The following is a 20,834-nucleotide window of genomic DNA, read 5'->3' as shown; positions in this document are numbered from 1 at the left end:
GTAGCTACAAGTCTATCAGTCTCACCTCAGTGGCCGGGAAAGTTATGGAACAGATAATCTCAGGAGCCATCATGGAGTTAAAGGTCAGCCAGAGGATCAGGCCCAGACAGCATGGATTTACAAATTGTAGATCCTATTTGACAAACCTGATTTCATTATATGACAAGATGATCTACTTAGTGGATAAGGTAAGGCTGTTGATGTGGTCTACCTGGGCTTGAGTAAAGCCTTTGACATTGTCCCACACAACATTCCAGTGGAGAAGCTGACTGCCCATAGTTTGGATGGGTGTATGCTCAACTGGGTGAAACACTGGCTGGATGTTCAGGCCCAAAGAGTTGTGGTCAATAGAGTTAATCCAGTTGGCATCCAGTCACAAGCGGTGTCCCCCAGGCAAGTGTACTGGGGCTGCTTCTATTTAACATCTTTATTATCAGTCTTGATGAGTGGATTGAGTGTACCCTCAGTAAGTTTGGTTCTTGGTGTACTGTTGGAAAGTTGGCTTAATATGAGCCAGCAGTGGGCCCAGGTGGCCAAGAAGGCCAATGGCATCCTGGCTTGTATCAGGAACAGTGTGGTGAGCAGGACTAGGGAAGTAATCCTGCCCCTGTACTCAGCATTGGTGAGACCTCACCTTAAGTACTGTGTTCAGTTTGGGGCACCTCAGTACAGAAAGGACACTGAGGTGCTGGAGCAGGCCCAAAGAAGGGCAACAAGGCTTGTGATGGGCTTGGAGAATATGCCCTATGGTGAGAGGCTGAAGGAACTGGGGCTGTTTAGTCTGGGGAAAAGAAGGCTGAGGGGAGACCTTACTGCTCTCTTCCAGTACCTGAAAGGTGCTTACAGTGAGAGCGGGGTCGGTCTCTTCTTGCTGGTGACAGGATGAGGGGAAATGGCCTCAAGTTGCACCAGAGTAAGTTTAGTTTGGATATCAGGAAACACTTCTTTACAGAAAGGGTTGTTAAGCACTGGAATAGGCCTCCCAGGGAGGTGGGTGAGTCACCACCCCTGGATGTGTTTAAAACTGTTTGGATGTGGTGCTCAGGGATGCAGCGTTTGAGGCACGGACTCAGATGTGAACGATCCAAATCGTTTATTACAAGTTCTTACATCCCTTATATACCTTCACAAGTTGTTGTTTTCTCACTTTCCCATCCGCCCTTATAACTTTCCCAACCACCTTTACATGTCAACAAAGCATTCTACAAAACACTTTTCAACTGTCCATGCAGGCACATATCCAATCAGAGCTGTGAGAGCCTTCTTCTCCTTCCAGAGGTGTCCCTGGTTCCCATGCTGTTTATCTTGCTCCACAACTTCTGCTCTGAACAGCTTTTCTTGTATTCCCACACAGGGACATGATTTAGTGGAGGTTTGTTAGTTTGGGTAATATGGTTAGGTTGTGGTTGGAGGTCTTTTCCAACCTGCGTGATTCTATGATAAAAATTCATTGAGGAAACATCAACGTCACGTTATAGACTTCCGGTCACTATCATTTATATTTGTTAATACACCTTTCTTTTTGTTCATGAGCCTATGGTTAATTTGGTAGTTTTTAAATCTCTCTATGATTAAGACCAAAAGAAGAGTATGTAATCAGTTCTGTTGCCTAAATGCTATTTTGTGCCACTTGGAATGCTGTAGGATACCTGGGGCATTCAGCTGGGACTGTCAGACACAAGATAGGATACATGATACACAGGGATACAGAAGTGCTATTCTGGAATGAGAGCTGAATGCCAGATGGCATACCCTGAAGCATCTGAATTGCTTCCTATGCCACATGTGGGTAACTAGGAAGAGAATTCAGTGAACTTTAATGTAGGCACTTACACTGCTACCAAAAGTAGTTGCCTACGTTCTCTGTGTAGTCTTGGCAGTGAAATAAGTGCCTTAAAAGACTTTGTTTAAGCAGAAAAGACCTGAAGGGACCTGGAAATCTCTAGTTATGTGTCTGTTACTTAACTAGCAAATATTTGTAATTAAATCTGTATTGACCTATCCTAAATTGAATGATCTAAAGTTTTTAACTATCTGCAGGACTTGGAAAGTTGGATTCAGCTTGAGTTCCATAGATACTTCTGTTTGATTAGATTAATCAGAACAGCTGCATGTATCTGTCAGGTGAGACACAGAACCTTTGGCAAACATGAATCCTTCTGGAACAGTATCTAGAGACCAGACCTTTAACATACCCTGATACTTCAGATATTACTAGGTTTTTATGTCTAGATGATAGAATCCCTTCAATTGTGTGACTGCCTCAGCTCCGTTAAAATTAGTGGAGATCTAAGGCTCAATTCAAGCAACCAGAAACAAGCACCTGAGATGCTCCAGTTACCTAAGATACCATTGTCTTCATGAAGTTGGCCTACAAGAGATCTCTGCTTTTCACAAGTGGCAACCATACATTAGGAGAGGTACTCCACATAATCAAATGTGTTCTGTTTTGTCTGCTAAATTGAGCCACTCACAGTAGCATGAACTGAAATAGTATTACAGTTATATAAAGTTAGTTGCCTGAATATGGAGCTCAGTATCTACCCCACTTTCATCTTTCACTATCTCTTGCTCTCCAAGAAAGGGACAGATTTGCTGAAATAGAAGGTCTTGCCTTCCCAATACTACAAAACCTTTTAAGCTCAAATACTTTAATCACACCATAACACTTACAGTACAGTCTACTGAATTCCCGTGTCTGAATCTGGAAATAAATCCCATCCCTAATTTAAGCTGGCTGACCAAAATCTCTTTAAATTCTATGGAGAGAAAACAAACAAACGGGGGAAAAACAAACAAAACAACAACAACAACAACAACAACAACAAAAACACCTTGAAAAGGCATTTAATTGTAAGCTCATCTGTGTATTTGTTTGGAGATGTTGCTTCACACAATACAGAATCAGTTTCACAGAATAGCTGATTTTAGAAAGCACCTCTGGAGAGCACTTGGTCCAAACATAATGCTCAGAGAAAGGGTCAGTTAAAGCAGGTTGCCATGTCCAGCTGGGTTTTGAACATATTCAAGGATGAAGGCTCCACAAATCTCTGAGTAACCTGTTTTAGTGTTAGGTCATCCTTACAGTAACAGTGCTTTTTCTCATGTTTAAACATCAACTTTTGTATTTCAGTCTGTGCCTATTGTCTTACATCCTGTCACTTCATAACTGTGAGAATGATTTATTTCCATTTTTATGAGCCTCTATTGGATATCAGTGTACATTCATAAGATTTATCCTAAAGACTTCTCTTCCCTATCCTAAACAGTGCCAGCTCTGGAAACCTGTTCCAGTGTCAGATGTTCCATTCCTTTAATCATCTTCATGGCCTTTTAGTAGATTTGATTCGACATGTCCTTTTCGCTCTTACAATGAGGAACCTAGAACTGGACACATTATTCTAAAAGTGGTTTCACCAGGGCTGAGTACAAGGGAAGAAACAAGGTCCCTGAACTTCTGGTGATGCCTTTCCTAATGCAATCCAAGGTACTCTCTTTGTTATGAGGACACATTACTGGCTTGTGCCCAGCTTAATGAACACAAGATCTTTTATTATCTAGATATTTTCCAGCTGGTTGGCCTCTAGCATATAGTGATCCTTGAGGTTATTTCTCCTCATTTCAGCCCACTTCTTCAGCCTCTAAAAGTCCCTCTGAATGACAACACAACCATCAGGTAAATCAGCCAACTTCCAAGTCCACCCTACCCTATCATCTAGGTCATTAACAAAGGTGTTGAACAAGACTGGATCCAGTATTAATGCAGGGGTATTCCACTAGTATCTGGACTCTAGATGGAGTATGTGCTGCCGATCATAAGCCCTTGAGCTCAGTACTGAAGGTAATTTTCTGTCAACATCACTGTTCATTTATCTAGCATGTGCTTCATCAGTTTATCTACAAGAGTGGTATGGGAGATGGTCTTGAATGCCTTACTAAACAAAGATAAGCAATACCCACTGCTCTCCCCTCATCTGCTAACCTAGTCATCTCATCAAAGAAAGCAACTAGATTGATCAAATATCATTTTCCCTTCATAAACTTACGTTCCCTGCTCCAATCACCTTCCTGTCTTTCATGTATTTGGAAATGGTTTCCAAGATTTCTTGTTCCATTTCTTTCCTAAGGATCAAGGTGAGGCTGTCTGGCCTGTAGTTCCTGACTCTCATTCTTGCCTTCCTAGTTTTTCTTCCAGTCCTTTGGAAGACATTCTTATCACTATGATCTTTCCAAGATAACAGAGATTTACTTGAAATCAGCCAGCTCCTTTAGCACTTGTAGGTGTCTCTTATGAAGTGCCTTGTGAATGTCTAATTCATTTCAGTGTTCCCTAACCTGATCTTCCTCCAGTGAGGGTAAGTCTTCCTTGCTCCAGATTTTGTTTCTGGCCTCAAGAGCCTGGAATTCCTGAAGGTCAGTGTTAACATGAAAGACTGAGGCAAAGAAGGCGTTGGCTACCTTGACTTTTTCCATGTAAACAAATTGTCACCCTGACACATTTGGCAGCACTCCCACACTTTCCCTACCTTTCCTTTAGCTGTTGCTGCTCCTCAAGAAAGCTGACATGTTTCCCTTGAAGTCTCTCAGCAGATTCAGTGTAGACAGGCTTTGTCTTTTCTTACCACATCCCTTCATGTTCAGATACTGTAGGGAATCTAGACAGTGTTGACTTGGTAATGTTAGGATGGAGCACCACCCTTCTTTCAAGAGGATCGTTTTGCAGGAGGCCTGACATAGAGATTCAAGAAAACTGCCTAACTCACTCAGGCTGAAATTTTGGATTTGATTTCAAGCTTCAAGAACTCTGCATGTTCATTAGAGCTGTTTTTTCTTACATACATCATGTCATATTCAAATTTACCATGCTGAACACAGCTGTTACATTACAGAAAAGAACTAGAACAGCTAAGGAGAGAGAAGCCAGCCTGTTTATGATTTGCCGTTGCTTCCTAGTCAATGTATCCAGGGCCTTTTTGTTCTGCCTCAGGCTCCTATCAACCTGATAGTTCTGGAACACTTCAGACAGTCAGGTGTAACAACTACAGCTGCAAAACACTGCTGAGAGGAATAGATTTCAGTGTAATACCAAAATCAAACAACTCACCAGAAACTCAGGTTTAATGTAAGATTTAAAAAGAGAAGTAAAATATAGATATTTTTACATGCACTTGGAAGAGTGTAAACCAATACAAATTAATACAAGACCAGTATTCTTGTCAAAGCAAAACAAAAGATGTCAGGAATATTACAGATGACTATGCTAAAGTTCTTATTAAATTCTACTGTGAGGAAACAGAACTACTTTAACTAATTTTGGTTATCTTCTCACCAATTCATATCAGTTTAGGTATGAAGACGCTAAATTATGTAATTCGCATATGCAATGACAATGCTATTTGGATATAAAAGACTGTATATTTTTCAGACAAAGTATATGTATCTATCTATGACTTAAATATCCATATCTAGTAAGCCTAATTTTGAGGAAGAGCTCATAACACCACAAGGTGTGCATCTAGCTTTCACTCTGTTTTTTACATTACAAATATACTAAAATGTGTGTAGTAGGTAAGCAGATAAACTTTTTTTTTCCCTATAAATGAGTCTGTTGAATTCATGTCCCGTTCATGATCTGCTCCTGCACAATAAAGGAGAAGATATGTGGAACTCTTCTTTCATCATAATTTTGCAGCTGCCAGCTGTTCTCTCAGACTGCCAAGCAGTCAGGACTGCTGGGGAAAAAAAAAAAAAAAAAAAAGTGGCTAAAAAGATATCCCATAAATTGTACACAGTGTCTCATAAATAGTACATATGCAATAGCATCTCTGAAGTCATGTCTGCAGCGCAAGTGCTGTGTCACTGATCTGCCATGACTACTAATCCTCACATGCCAAGCCTACTATGACTACACAGAGTGATTTGGTGCCCCATATGCAACATTCCTCCCAAACAGCACGGACACTTTTAAGAAAACCTGTTTCTGAATGCTGAATATTCCTGCCAAGTCAACATAATAATTGCTTAGCACTTTGCTAGCTATTTTATGTTTGTGGTCGTTAATGTCAAATTCAATACAGGGAAAAAAAGAGAGTAAACCCAGATTTCTTGTCATAGTAGATTTGTCACTTCTATTTCTCATGAACCAAAGTATGGCAACATGGAGTCATGCTCATGTATAAAATAGAGGATCTCTGACACTTTTTTCTTCTCCAAGTCAGAAATATCTTCTGTCACTTACAGATGCAGTTTTGACTCACCTACTCTTTAGTACTGATTATGATTTTCTACATAGAAAGAAAGAAAGAAAGAAAGAAAGAAAGAAAGAAAGAAAGAAAGAAAGAAAGAAAGAAAGAAAGAAAGAAAGAAAGAAAGAAAGAAAGAAAAAAAGCGTATTGTTTTAACTTCTTTCCCAGCATAATTTTCACCCAATGTAAGATAGGTCTTGCTTTAATTAACTGTGACAAATGGATATCTATAATGAAAAGATATAATCACAACATCTGGGGTACTTCAGATGTAAACAAATCTCTGCCCCAAGGCTCTCTCTTGGAATCCAGCAGACTTCTCTGGGTGATCCCAGAACTCCTGTTTGCTGTGAGTTTAAGCTTTTGGAAATGTTTCAGGCACGTTATATGTTGTCAGATCATCTACAATGAGCAAAATGACAGATAACACTGTTCCCAACACTGATAACTTACCCATTATTTATTCACAGAGAGCTCATTCAGGGCTAAATTGAACTAAACACAGTAGTTAGTGCAGTAATGGGCTTCTGGTCTATAGTTGCCACTGCAGAAAGATGTGGCTCTTCCATGGGTCTTGAGTCCTACTAATCCTGTGCAGATACCTTCAGACTTCTCCAGTGTGGGGGTGACTCACTCAACCTACTTAGTGACAGCCAGCACCAGATTGCAGATAGCTCCACTTAGGCATCTCAGTGTAGGTGTTTATATATGACTTAGTTGTTTAAGTTCCCTTTAGAGTCAGCAATATCCATAGTTTGTTTCAGTTGCTCAAACATAGCCATCTGTTGCAACATTACTGTTCGAGACATACTCATGAATCTGGCAGATATGATAGGGAAGACTTTCTGAAGACTTACTGTCTTTCTGAAGGAGGAGCTGGAAGCGCAGTGGGATATCTGAGATACAGGAGACTAAATAGAGCATCTGAATTCACATTAAATATCTTGAAGTATCATGCCAGATTCTTAAATGCCACTTCAGAAAGGTGCAGCTCACTTATCATTAATACATCAGAACCAGAAACACCATGAACCAGAAACAATCCTGTAGGATTGGCAGGATACCCTACAGACTGGTGTCTTTGCTTAGGTCCTATGTGTTGCCTTCTAGCTCAAGCATATGTCTGGGTATGCTAGAACACTTGCAGTGGTAGTAGATAACTGTTCATCTGAATCTAGTCCTTAGATGGTGAAATTGTGTATGTATGTTGTCTAAGGTTACTTATCTCAGATCTTAATCTTGCTGAACCTTGTTCAACGTCCACACACAAATTAGTCCCTAGAGAAACTATACACAAAGCAATTTCAATTGTCTCACTGTAAATTTGTGCTGTCGTGGACCTATGCTTCAGTTCCTCCATTTTCCTCCAGGATGAAATTCTTTGGTAAATATTCCTTTTCTGATTTTATTCTTCTGGGTTTTTTTGTTTTGTTTGTTTTTAAACCCAAAATTTAAGAAACTTTTCTTTGTTGTTGTTGTTTAAAATTTAACTGTTACGGTCTTTAATAAGATCTTATTGCTTAAGCATTTGTAATTTGAAAATTATTCTGTTCTTCAAAGTGAAATAAGTAGTTGATAACATGGACAATATTTTTGTGTGCTTTTATAAAAATAACATTACAAAGAATGAGAGATTATCATTAATCAGCAGTCATTTTGTTCTGGACAAGTGATTCCTGGATGTTGTAATGTTTTGAGCCAATAAATTGTTCTATGGCAATAATTCATACCTTTTAGTTATCCTGCTAGTTCCCTATGTAATTCAGGAAATCAGTGAGATTAAAAGACTGTGAGAGAAAATGATTGCAATGGGGTGCCAGCTACTACTCGGTACCATCTTGACACTACATTGTCAACCTTTTGCCTATTTTTTATAATAATTAATACTGATTAAATTCACAAGCCATGGCTATATTTCAGATCTATGAAGACATTTTAATCTCTTAGTGCGCATGCACCTTTTCATTTTTGAGTTTTGAGAAGCATCAGATGCACTGATAAAGAAATCCAGAGAGATTTGAAAGGACAAAGGAAATTTGGAAGCTGACCTTTTTGTATTTCCATATGCGGCCAGATGTCTGGCTTTCCTAAGAATTTGGAGGTCCTAAAGAAAGAGCTCAATGGAGGTCTGTGCCTTCTGGACAGAGAAGTGGCCCAGAACAAGCCCACATTACTTGTACCGTGTGTGGAAAGGCACGTATTGTGTAAAGAACACAGACTTTCTCAGAAGAGGCGTGGGTCAACTGTGCAAACATACGGTTTGAAACATGTCACATCAGGCTGCCCTGCTCAGGGATGACTGAACTCAGCCTGCATCAGAAATGAATATTTGGCAGCCTCAGCTACTGGGCTTTCCAAAAACTGTCTGATTGCTTTGGAAAATGACAAATCTATGGCTCTGTGTCACATTTTGAACTGAAGTCTGCACTCTCCATTGCATTTCTTGACATCTTTGCAGAAGCATATTGGTCCTTATGCACTCACTAAGACGTGAAAACCTTATTCCCAATGCTTTATGAGGAATCTGCTATTCAGCATGAATTAGGGGGGAATATGTGAAGCAGAAGTCTATGATTTACATGCTTCTGCAAGGGCTGTTAAGGGCTAGATTTCTCTGCTTGGGGATGTTGATGTCTGTTTTGGGTTGATTATAACAGATACTTCTAGAGCAACAGGAGAGAAAGGATCACAGAATCACAGAATCACAGAATTGTAGGGGTTGGAAGGGACCTCTAGAGATCATCGAGTCCAACCCCCCTGCCAAAGCAGGCTCCCTACACCACGTCGCACAGGTAGGCGTCCAGGCGGGTCTTGAATATCTCCAGAGAAGGAGACTCCACCACCTCCCTGGGCAGCCTGTTCCAGTGCTCCGTCACCCTCACTGTAAAGAAGTTCTTGCGCACATTCGTGCGGAACTTCCTATGCTGGAGTTTCAGCCCGTTGCCCCTAGTCCTGTCCCCACGCACTACTGAAAAGAGACCAGCCTCGCCACTATAGCTCCCACACCTCAGGTATTTATAAACCTGGATCAAGTCCCCTCTCAGCCTTCTTTTCTCAAGGCTAAACAGACCCAGTTCCCTAAGTCTCTCCTCGTAGGGGAGATGGTCCAGGCCCTTCACCATCTTTGTGGCCCTCCGCTGGACTCTTTCCAAGAGATCCCTGTCTTTTTTGTACTGGGGAGCCCAGAACTGGACACAGTATTCCAGATGAGGCCTCACCAGGGCAGAGAAGAGGGGGAGGATCACCTCCCTCGACCTGCTGGCCATGCTCTTTTTAATGCACCCCAGTATGCCATTGGCCTTTTTGGCTACAAGGGCACACTGCTGGCTCATGGCCAACCTGTCGTCCACCAGGACGCCCAGGTCCCTCTCAGCAGAGCTCCTCTCCAGCAGGTCTTCCCCCAACCTGTACTGGTGTATGCAATTATTTCTACCGAGATGCAAGACTCTACACTTGCTTATGTTAAACCTCATCCGGTTTCTTACTGCCCAGCTCTCCAGCCTGTCCAGGTCTCTCTGAATGGCCGCACAGCCTTCAGGCGTGTCAGCCAATCCTCCCAGCTTCGTGTCATCAGCAAACTTGCTGAGGGTGGCCACTATCCCCTCATCAAGGTCGTTGATGAAGATGTTGAACAAGACTGGACCCAGCACAGACCCCTGGGGGACACCACTAGTCACAGGCCTCCAGCCAGACACCGCACCGCCAACGACAACCCTCTGCACTCTGCCAGTCAGCCAATTCTCGATCCACTTCACCGTCCACTCATCTATCCCATACTTCCTCAGCTTTGTTATAAGGATGTCATGGGGGACCGTATCAAAAGCCTTACTGAAATCAAGGTAGACTACATCTACCGCTCTCCCCCCGTCCACCCAGCTAGTGACATCTTCATAAAAGGCCACCAGGTTGGTCGAGCACGACCTCCCCTTGGTGAACCCATGCTGAGTACTCCTGATAACCTCCTTTTCTCCCAGTTGTCTGGAGATGGCATCCAGCACAAGCTGTTCCATCACCTTCCCTGGGACAGAGGTGAGGCTGACTGGCCTATAATTACCCGGGTCATCCTTCTTGCCCTTTTTGAAGACTGGGGTGACATTGGCCATCCTCCAGTCTTCAGGCACCTCCCCAGTTCTCCAAGACCTTTGAAAAATTACAGAGAGCGGCTTAGCAATAACCTCCGCCAGCTCTCTCAGCACCCGCGGGTGCACCCCATCAGGTCCCATGGATTTATGGACATTAATGTTTCCTAAGCACTCACGGACCACCTCTTCCCTGACTAAAGGGAAATCTCCCATTCCCCAGATTCTCTCATCAACCACCGGGGACTGGGATTCCTGGGGGAGAGCCCTTTCACTAAAGACAGAGGCAAAGAAGGCGTTCAGTATTTCCGCCTTCTCAGCATCCCCCGTTACCAGAACACCCCCCTCACTTAGTATGGGGCCCACATTCTCCCTAGCCTTCCTTTTGCTGTTAATGTACTTAAAAAACCCTTTTTTATTATCCTTTATCTCCTTAGCTAAGGATTGGGAAATATTACCCAGTTCTCTGAATGACACCCCTGGATTATACTAATGTTCTATCTGCTTTCTTTCTGCTTTCTTTCTTTTTTTTTTTTTTTTTTTTTTTTTTTTTTCTTCTTTCCCCATCCATGCCACAAAGCAAACACCAGATGTTTCAGTCTGCAACACAGTGCCAGTCCACAGTGTAGAGAGAAAACAAATAGAGAATAATATTCTCAGCTTTTATTCTCTGTGTATTTCAGAGTAAATGCAATTCATATATCATCTGCTCCTCACACCTGAAACCCAGTGTAACTCCCATAGTATGCTGTCAGGAACATCACCACATCTGTGGCTCTTCTGCAAGTCAGGTAGCTGAACATTTCATCAACTTCAAATTCTTCATGAATGTTCCCATCTTCTTCTTACGTTTTCACAAAATAATTGTGGTATACTCTTGTCACTCAGACATCATTCTGCACCAAGATGTTCTCACTGACAACCCTAGTATTAGCTGTCTAGTGCTCTCAGTAAGGACTGGCACAGGCTTTTTCCAGACATGAGTCTCTGCACAGCATCATAGAGTGGGAGATATAGAAGTGCTGAAAATACGTCTTGAGTTTAAAATCTGATCTGTGATGCCTAAGAAGAACAAGTAACAAGAACAAAATGTGAAAATCTGCCTTGGGGTCTTCTATTTATTAAATCACTGCTAGATTAATATGTCCCTCCCCTACCTTGTGGCTTTGTTGAAGTCAAACTCACATTAAAAATTCCACTGTTGATTTGTCTTGACTGAAGATTACAGCCCAGTCCTCTAAGGTATTTACATCTCTTGGAAGAGCCGCCCCCCTCTGCACTCACTGAATGCTATGTGAAAAGATGGCACTCATCCACATGGCGAGACACTCAGAAAATTGCAGGCTTAAGCCCTCAGAGCCCACAGTTCTTCCCTACAGCACCTAAAAGAGCAGCCGCATTCAGTACTGTTTCTGTTATAGGGTTTCACTTTCTGACATGTGTCCAAAGCTTGTACAAGCGCGTTATCAAAGCCAACATGAAGATCTTTGTTCCCAGGCATTCATTCAAATCCAGGCAAATTTACAGTAAGCTTAGATACTGCAGAGCCTGGTGCAACACAGGCTGCTTGACAGTCTTGATTTTTTTTTTGTCTTTGTGCTGCAGATGAAATGTGAGTTTAATGATTTTAAAGAAAATTCCAGAGAAAAGGTAGGCTAACTGCCTGCTTCAGAAAACGTTATGCACTCAGAGCCTTGTAGTGATACAGAGCTCTAAGGATTAGGATGTGAATCACAAGACATTTGGCTCCTGCAGTTCATTTTGAAAGCGAAGAGCCCAATATAAATCCCACAGATTTCATCATCTGCTGCCACCCAACGTTTTTATTCATGAAATATCATTAGCACAGTAGCAGGTAGATGTGTTGAGCCAGATCTGCAATCAGAGTAAATCAATATATTTCTACTTAAATGCTGAGAAACGACTCCCATTTACAGCAGCTGGAAAACTAACGTGCCAGCTTTAGACATTAACATGGCTTGGTTATGGGCGACTTTGTAAATACTAGTGATTAGTCTTCTACTTCTATTAACAAAGAGTTGTTTAGGTTGTGATCTCTGTCTGCACATCATGTATTCGGAAGCACAAAAGAAGCACACAGGTTTACAGGCACTTCTGTGGGTTTGTGTTTTATTGTAAGAAGTGTGAATTGGCTAAAGGAAAAGCAGATGCGTGCCAGCATGGAAGGAACCTGGAGGAGTGGTCCTCAATGCCTACAAATTCAGTGCATCTTCTGCAGGTCACATCACATAAAGCACCCACATAGCTCCACAGACCCTTCCAGCATTCACACTGAATCTATTTCTGCCTTGGAGGCCTTCAAGTGATTTAAGAGGCACAATGATTTCACATAGTTTCTAAGCCAAGACCAAATCTCAACTCTTAAGGCAGACAGAAAAAGCATGTTCAAGCATGCATTAGGGGTCTTTAGTCTGCTAAGGTATTTTTCTTGTAAGTAGCACTACTTGAGGAAATATTAACAACTGTAATATTCTTTTGATAATTCTAAATAAATGTGTGGGAAAAAAAATACTGTAACTCCATCATAGATGTTTGTCTGTGTAACTGATATATTTGAAATATATACCAGCAGCTTAGGTTTCTGCCACAGTTTTATTTATCCCATAGTGTTTGCCAAGCAAATCCAGACTTTGGTTGTATCTGCCTGAAGAATCTACCCCCAGTCAAATGAAGCCATCATCAGCAAAAATGAGAAAGCACAACCCACCCTACTGATTCAGCACTTGCTGAACTGGCAAGTAGAGAATTCTCTCCCTTTCTACTAGAACCATATGCAGTTCCAGTTATGTTTTGCGTTTAGCCCACATTTGGTTGAACTTAATGAAGTTACACAACAGACAGTCATTTACCTTTTAATTACTGGCAGTGTTTCTCAGAGTAGTTATCTGCTTTTCAGGTGAGGGGTTGCACAGAATCTTAGGCATGGTTTTTAATAAGGCCTTTAAGAACAGCCCAAAACGTTTCTTCCTTCTTTATCACAAGTGGCTGTACTGTTAACTGAACTGCAATTCAAAACTTACTGATGTTAATTTGATTGAGGTTGTCTCGCAGGATTAATTTAGAGTCCTAGCAAATCAATGGCAATCAGATGGTAGCTGATCCTTGTACGAAGAAACGATGGAATATAAAGCCTGAACCAACTTTTAAAAGCTGTCAATGCAGATGCCAGGTTGAACCCTTTAGATTTCTATTCTTTTTTAAAAAGTTACAAGATACTTTTGTAGACTCTGCAGAATTGTTGTGGTTCTGAATCTATTCGAAGAGGAGATTTAGGATTAAAACACAAAATCAAGGAGGCATCTGTGGGGGTACAGCTTGAAGAGTGAGGAAAGCACTCACCCGGTTCATACCAGAGGCAATCAGGTGGTGAAGTAACTCTCCTTAAATAAACAATGCAAGTAATTGTTATGTTTCACTTCTTTAGAAATAATAATAAAAAAATGGCGAGGTAAAGTTTCCCTTAGATTCTAATAATTGTCATGCAACTAGTGGAACATTTTTGGCCAAATACAGCTTTCTCTTTTTGACCATGGATGATATCACTGACAAAGCACGCTGTCCAGAAAACTCATATAATACATATTAAAAATGACTGCAGTTCAAATTAACTGAAATCACAGTGCAGCTTTATTCAATGCCTCACAACTCACCTTGTTTTCTATACACAGCTTTTTTTTGTAAGAATTTTTTATGATGTCACAGAATGGTGCCATCTAAGCTTTATTCTCTAAAGGAGTAGTCTGGAGAACAGTGTGAGAAGACCCCGATGCTGGACTCCATTTCACTGTAGATACCTTAGTTCTCATTTTCAACAAAACTGTTATTCCATTATCTATAAATTTGCATTATCAGAGTGCTTATTAGGGGACAGGAATTCAGTTTACAAAGGATTAGTGTACTATGTTGATGGAATTACCCAAAATTAGGCTCAAAAAATCATGTCTTCTGAAATAGGAGAAGTGTTAAAATTATTTTTTACCTTCACTTTCCTCTCTTAAAGGCACTTGGAGACAAAAGCCTCAGATTAAATCATTCTCCTTTGTATTTTTAGTTAACCTAAAACAATACCCTTTAGTTGTTTTTGTTTTGTTTTGTTTTGTTTTTTTCTCCCAAAACCAGCCACAATTTTTCTGCCTCTCCAATGAAGCACCAGAAAAATTCTTTCCTGCTGTTATTAGCCTGCTACTGGTTTTCATCATAGTGACTTATCCTCTCCGGTAATCTTATCTGTATCATTACATCTAAATGAAATTGTTGTTCCATGTCAGTAAAGTAACCTGCTACATCTAAAATTTATTATATGCATATTAAGATTTATACATTCAACTTTTAATTAAATTCAGAAGGACTCGGGGTAGCTACCACTTCTTTGTTCAGATGGGATGTAAGCTGCAAGAACAAATTTTTTTTTGGTAGAACTTATCACTGGAGATCTTTAAACACTGATTACACTGAAGTTCTCTAATAAAATTCCTCTACCAATCATTACAGCTGTGCAGTGGTATGGCAATATTTTACGGGATGCTGTCTTTTTGTTCAATAAGCAAACTCGTTCATATTTCTACAACCTGTTTACCTTTTCCTCTCCATTCCGTTTTAAAGTCCATCTCATCTTTAATGTGGACTTCTGACATAGACCAGAAGGACTCTGCCCTAGAAATGCTTGCTTCTCCCTCTTTATGAAAAGAATTTACATAACTAATTCACTTGGAGGTTTTTACACCATTGACACCTAAAATGATCCCTTATGAGGGCAAAGGTGTTGAGGTTACAGTACCTCTGACCTGCAGAACAGCACTCAGACTCACAAGAGTCAGAATGTAAGGTAGTTTATTTAAGGTATATACACTGGTGCACTGGGGGGCTTGCACCACCCCAATTGCATAACCAGTGTCTCTCAAGCAGTCGTATTTATTCCACACAAAATGCACACTCATGATTACACAAAGCAGGTATTGCTAACTCACTCAGTTAGTCAGACAGCGTGTTGTCCTATGCTAACTAACTCCTTGAATGTTTTCTTGCTTTTCATTCCATCTTGGACATGTGCAGCGTATAGTCAAGTCCATTTGAATGAGTTTTCTTTTATGGTGATTGATCCAGTTTCTTATCTGAAGGTTTCAGGTATGGAATTCCAGGAGCGTCTTCCTTTGCAATGTGCTATTGATAAGCAAAAGCCTTGCCCCGATTCTACCAAACCCCTCCCAAGTCCTGCCTATTCCTAGTTATCCCCTTCCTAAACTCCGCCTAAACTCCCCCAAGTCCTGCCTATTCTTGGTAAGCCACACCCGAAACTCCGCCTCTGAAGTAAGGGTTCCTTCCTTCTTTAATTTCTATGGAATTGAAGCTAGGCTCCTCCCGTCACCCCCATAAGATCCCCCTGTACAAACCCCCTGTATAGGGATCATCCTATGGTTTCTACCTTAACTCACCTCAACCTACAGCTTTCACACAAAACCATCACAGAGGTATCTGAAAATATGACCCCTTTCTGCCCATGATGATATAGGTTTCTGAAGAGAAGTATGTAATTAAATAGGAGTTAAAGCTGTATGGCTTCCATAACAGACTGCTGGTTTCTTTGTCAACTATTCTCACAGGAATCCCCTTCTCTCTATACCCTGAAGTCCTCACTTACTTGCTTCACTGGATTCCCTAAATGACAGATAATTTACTGAGTTCTATTCTCCAATTTGCAAGCATTTAGCAGTCTGAGAGGGATAGCTCAGCTTTTCTACCTTAGGAAAAAATAGTTTGATTTATTAAGTGATTCTCTGTTTACATCTGACTTTTAAAAATGAGTATCTTCAGCACAACGTTGTGTGAACAATTGTGATATTGATTCCTGCAGTTATCTGTTTAGAAGAAGATAGTTATTCTGAAAGTAATTGAGAAAGTCAAGAGAAGAATAAGCTGTCTTGGGAAATGTTCTCATTAAAAAGGCAGTTCCTGTATTATCCCATTATACTCTTACCTGTCACTCCTGCGTATTCATTCACACATCTATTCATATCAGAATCCTTTTATATTTTATTTTGCTTTCCCCTCACTATATTTAGATTGGGATCACCATATTTCCTTTGCAAATGTCACTTTTGTTTGTGTCCTATTAAGAAGCTATAGTGCAAGGTCTATTAGCAGCAGACTTTAAAGCTGATTGTATTTAAGACATAGCCTCAATTCTGTTCTTAGCTTCAGCCCTTCCACATGATAGTGATGAAAAGATAAGGATAAAGGCTCTAATGTAAAGGTTTGACTTACATTTGTTCTTCTTTTAAGATGATCAGAGGGCTGGAGCATCTCTCCTATGAGGAAAGGTTGAGGGAACTGGGCTTGTTTAACTTGGAGAAGGCTCCAAGGAGACCTTATTGTGGCCTTTCAGTACTTGAAGGGAATGTATAAACAGGAGGGGGAATGGCCATTTATGCAAGTGGATAGTAATAGGACAAAGGGAGTAGTTTTAAACTGAGACAGGGAGGTTTAGGTTCTATATTAGGTGGAAGTTTTTCACACAGAGGGTAGTGATGCACTGGAACAGGTTGCCCACAGAGGCTGTGGATGCCCTATTCCTGGAGGGGCCAGGCTGGATGTGGCTCTGGCCAGCCTGGTCTGGTGGCTGGCAACCCTGCACATAGCAGGGGGGTTGAAACTGGATGATCACAGGTCCTTTTCAATCCAGGCCATTCTATGATGCTATGATTATGATATGATTCTAGCATTTACAGTGTAGGTGCAATAGGGGAAGAGAACATACTCAATCCTGTATGGAATGCTTTAATCACATGTAATTAGAGCAACTCTTGGCATGCTTTAAGTCAATTGTGAGGCCATCTCACAGTTTTTCACAGAAAGGATAAAAAGTGACAACACATCCATTTGCAGCACAGACCACACTGGCATTAGTTTGAACGCAAACATGGAGCAGAGCAATAAGTATTCTTCAGTGATTTTCATGACATTATTAAAATCCTGATAGCCAGTGCTAATCTGTTGAAGTCAACACTGTGAAACTGACTATCTTCTGACCATGTCTCAGGAAAAGAAATACAAGTTTGTTTATTTTTTTCCTAGCAAGATGATACAATGATGTTTTTATAGCTATGCATACCATTAAAAAATGATTTTTTTAAAAAAGCATTTTGAAATGGAGTGCTCTTCTTGGCATAAATGTTCACAAACTATATTTGAAAGCTGACATATTAGTTTAGAACATTAGTGAGTCAGCAGAGACATGCTGTACACCAACTAACATCGAGTTTCCAAATCACTGCCACCAGCTAATAAAAATCTTCTAATGTCTCATACTTCTGAATCTTAATAGCCCCCAGCTGTTGGGAGAATGCATGTAGGAGGGAGAAAAATGTTGTCCCTTCCACTATCCCTAACTTAATTCTTCACAGTTCTTAGAACACATCTGTGAGAACCCTTCTTTGTTTTCTGGCTCAAAGCTTGCTTCCTGAGGTGTTTTCTAGTGATAAGACTCTCACTGATTTATGGAGGAGGCAAGTGATGGGTGCTACCGTGTGACAATCAACATCACCCTGTAGGCATCTGACAGCACCTTCCTTCATAGCTGTTTGCTTCCGGAACAGAGTGCACAGGAGTGTTTACGGGTGGAAGATCTGGCCTGGGACTAAATAGCTCCAGCTTGGTATGGGAAAATTGGGGAATGATGCCATCGTGTCCTGTGAAAAACAGGATGCAGATGGGCATCCCTGCTCCCTCTTATCTGCTGGCAAGGCCCGGAAGATGGGAACAAAGGAGAGTTTTTGCTGAGATCCCAAAGCCAGAATTTTCTACCCCAAGGAGAGCTGACTCAACTACTTTGGATTTGAGCTGTCACTCCAAAGAGAAAGCTGACTCGACCACTTTGGACTTATAAATAAGTTAGTGCCACCATTGGAAATTACTCGTCGTCGTCGTGGTCACCATCATCATCAGTGGAACAACAACGCCTGACGACCCTCCACTAATGAAGATCAATGACTGAACTATAAACCTCGCTGGATCCATGGTGGTGACTATCTCCCTCTTGCTTCCTGCAAAGACTCCTTGCTTCTATTTCCTATCTTTACTATTGCCTACCTTCCCTTCCCCATCACCCTATATAATAGTGTCCGTCCTCTCCTTCCCCATCTCCCTGATTAAGATTTATAATAAACTGGTTGGACCAACATTTGAACCGTTGTTTCTTAATCTCACGCCGGGTATACATATATCAAAGAACCTTGCCTCCCTCCTATAAACTGGGGCGAGACAACATCCTGTTGATTTGAGGGCAGTCAGTTTGAATGGACATTTGGTGTAATTCAGAATAAGAAAATGAAGACATTGAGAAATAAAAGAACCAAGCAAGCTTCAAGGTTAGGACAGACAAATGACAACCTGACAAATGCTCTACCAGGTAGATGAGCCAAAATGCCTCTATTAGCCCTGATAGAAGCCAGCTGGAGTCTTTGTTGTGCTCACATATCATGCAATGACAGGCACTGGCTTTGGGCTATATAGTCTCAGCTTGTCACAGCTGGAATTTTTTTGTACATCTAACATAAGAACCTTTTTCAAGATTTTGGAAGGGATTATTTTCCCTTCCTTCTCCTACAACAAAAGATACATTCTTCACATTGGTAATTACAAGATCCAATTCATTAATTATATTCTAGCAACAAATAACTGTACAGCAGAGGGAAGATGCCACATGTTTTGCTGAACATAATATTGTTGAACAGTTGGCTGAACATTAGTACTTTGTTTTGCTTTTGTAAAATACCACATAAAAAATAAAACACATTTAAAAAGCTACAACAGCAACAAAAAACAACTTTATTTAGAATGTCAATACATCAGTAGAACTTCAGGAGGTTGTTTAATATCCCTTCAGATTTGGGGACTGTTTTTCATTTGGGGATTTTTTTATCATAATATGGAAAATCACAGAGCATCTCTGCTGCCTGAGGCCAGCACTCTCTACCTCTGTGCCTTCTTCTGGAGGAGAGACACTGACACTGACATGTTGAGTCTTCCTGTCCTTCAGCTCTTGAACAGCTAAAGTAGATGGAGAACTTTACAGTGTGAGTGTGTGACACTGATGTGTCTAATGCGGAATGAGCCCTTACCCCATAACCAGAACATGATGGTAGGCACCTGGACATTGTCCAGGATGTTGCAATGCAATGCAACGAGCTTTTAATGGTCTGTTAGGAAGGTGGTTTGAAGCAAAGACATCTTTATTTCCAGACAAAACACTGAGAAATCACCTCCTCTCAAAGTTTTGTATTGCTGCTTTGCTTCTGGATCCCTCTAATCACCTCCCTCCTTCAGAGATGTCTTCAGCTGACTTTGCCAGTCAGCAGTAAGGAGTGATACCAGAACCAGTGAGAGCAAAAGGCCTCTTTTCTAAAGCCCGTAGCCTGGATGCAGGGCAACCAAACAATGCCAGATGGTGGTGGGAGGGAAGAACACAGTCTTTCCCTGCTCTGGGAGAGGCAGCCAAGAAAGATAGCCTCCTGCTTTGTCTGCTTTGGAGATGAGTGAAGAGCAGAACTTCCTGCTGGCTTAGGTGTTCCCTTGAATTTGGGTAATACTGCTCTCTAAGGAGATCCAGTAACAGGCAAGCACAGTTTCCTATTGGGACTGATTTAAGCATTATAAAGAACATAAATTCTGACTAAATTTTACTGCTCTGGATGCAGGTCCTCTGCATAAAATTTCCTTTATGCTCCTGATGCTCAATGACTTCACTGCTGCAGGGTAGTGAAAAGACTACAGTGTATGTTTCCCCTGCTACTCTCAACCCCAAAGTTCTAGGAAATGGCATAAGAAATTAAGTGATTGCAATTCTGTGACACTGCAAGGTGAAATTACCATCTCCTGACCACTTGTCCCATTTTGCTATGCAGAAAGAGAGTTTAGGATCATAGAATCATAGAATCCCCAAGGTTGGAAAAGACCTAAAAGAACATGCAGTCCAACCATTCACCTATTACCAATAGCTCCCACTAAACCATGTCCCTCAACACAACATCCAATTGTTTCTTAAACACCCCCAGGGTCAGTGACTCCACCACCTCCCTGGGCAGTCCATTCCAGTGCCTGACCACCCTTTCTGAAAGTAATACTTCCTAATGTCCAGCCTGAATCTCCCCTGCCATAGTCTGAAACCATTCCCTCTAGTCCTAGTTTAAAGTGTTTCATTGTGTCTTTACCGCACCAGGGACTGTTTTTGCAAGCATCAGCAAGCATTCTTGTTTCCAAAGCACAGATATCACAAAGACCACAGTACTGATTTTATATTCAGTGTGAGAAAGGACTCACCAAGAATGAGACAGCTCCATTTTCCATACTAGTACAGCTCAGTTTTCTGTATCAGTAGCTGGAGACTGAAGTGGTCAGAGACTGTGCCAACAGCCCACTTTTCCTTAGAAAAGAAATTCAGTTTTTCAGCCTTCTGCTCCAGGAAGAAAACTATGAAAACCTGAACCATGCATAG

General features: G+C 41.2%; 1 long non-coding RNA gene across 1 annotated transcript in view; it reads left to right on the top strand.

The window, feature by feature from the left end:
- Positions 1-20,834, top strand: part of LOC140261070 (uncharacterized) — a 221,259-nt gene that overhangs the window by 48,346 nt on the left and 152,079 nt on the right. The gene's annotated exons all lie outside the window — the stretch shown is intronic.

Source organism: Excalfactoria chinensis, chromosome 1 (assembly GCF_039878825.1).
Source record: "Excalfactoria chinensis isolate bCotChi1 chromosome 1, bCotChi1.hap2, whole genome shotgun sequence".
NCBI classification, from domain to species: Eukaryota; Metazoa; Chordata; class Aves; order Galliformes; family Phasianidae; genus Excalfactoria; species Excalfactoria chinensis.
The sequence above is the reverse complement of the archived record's forward strand: the minus strand, read 5'-3'. Positions and strand labels throughout refer to the sequence as shown.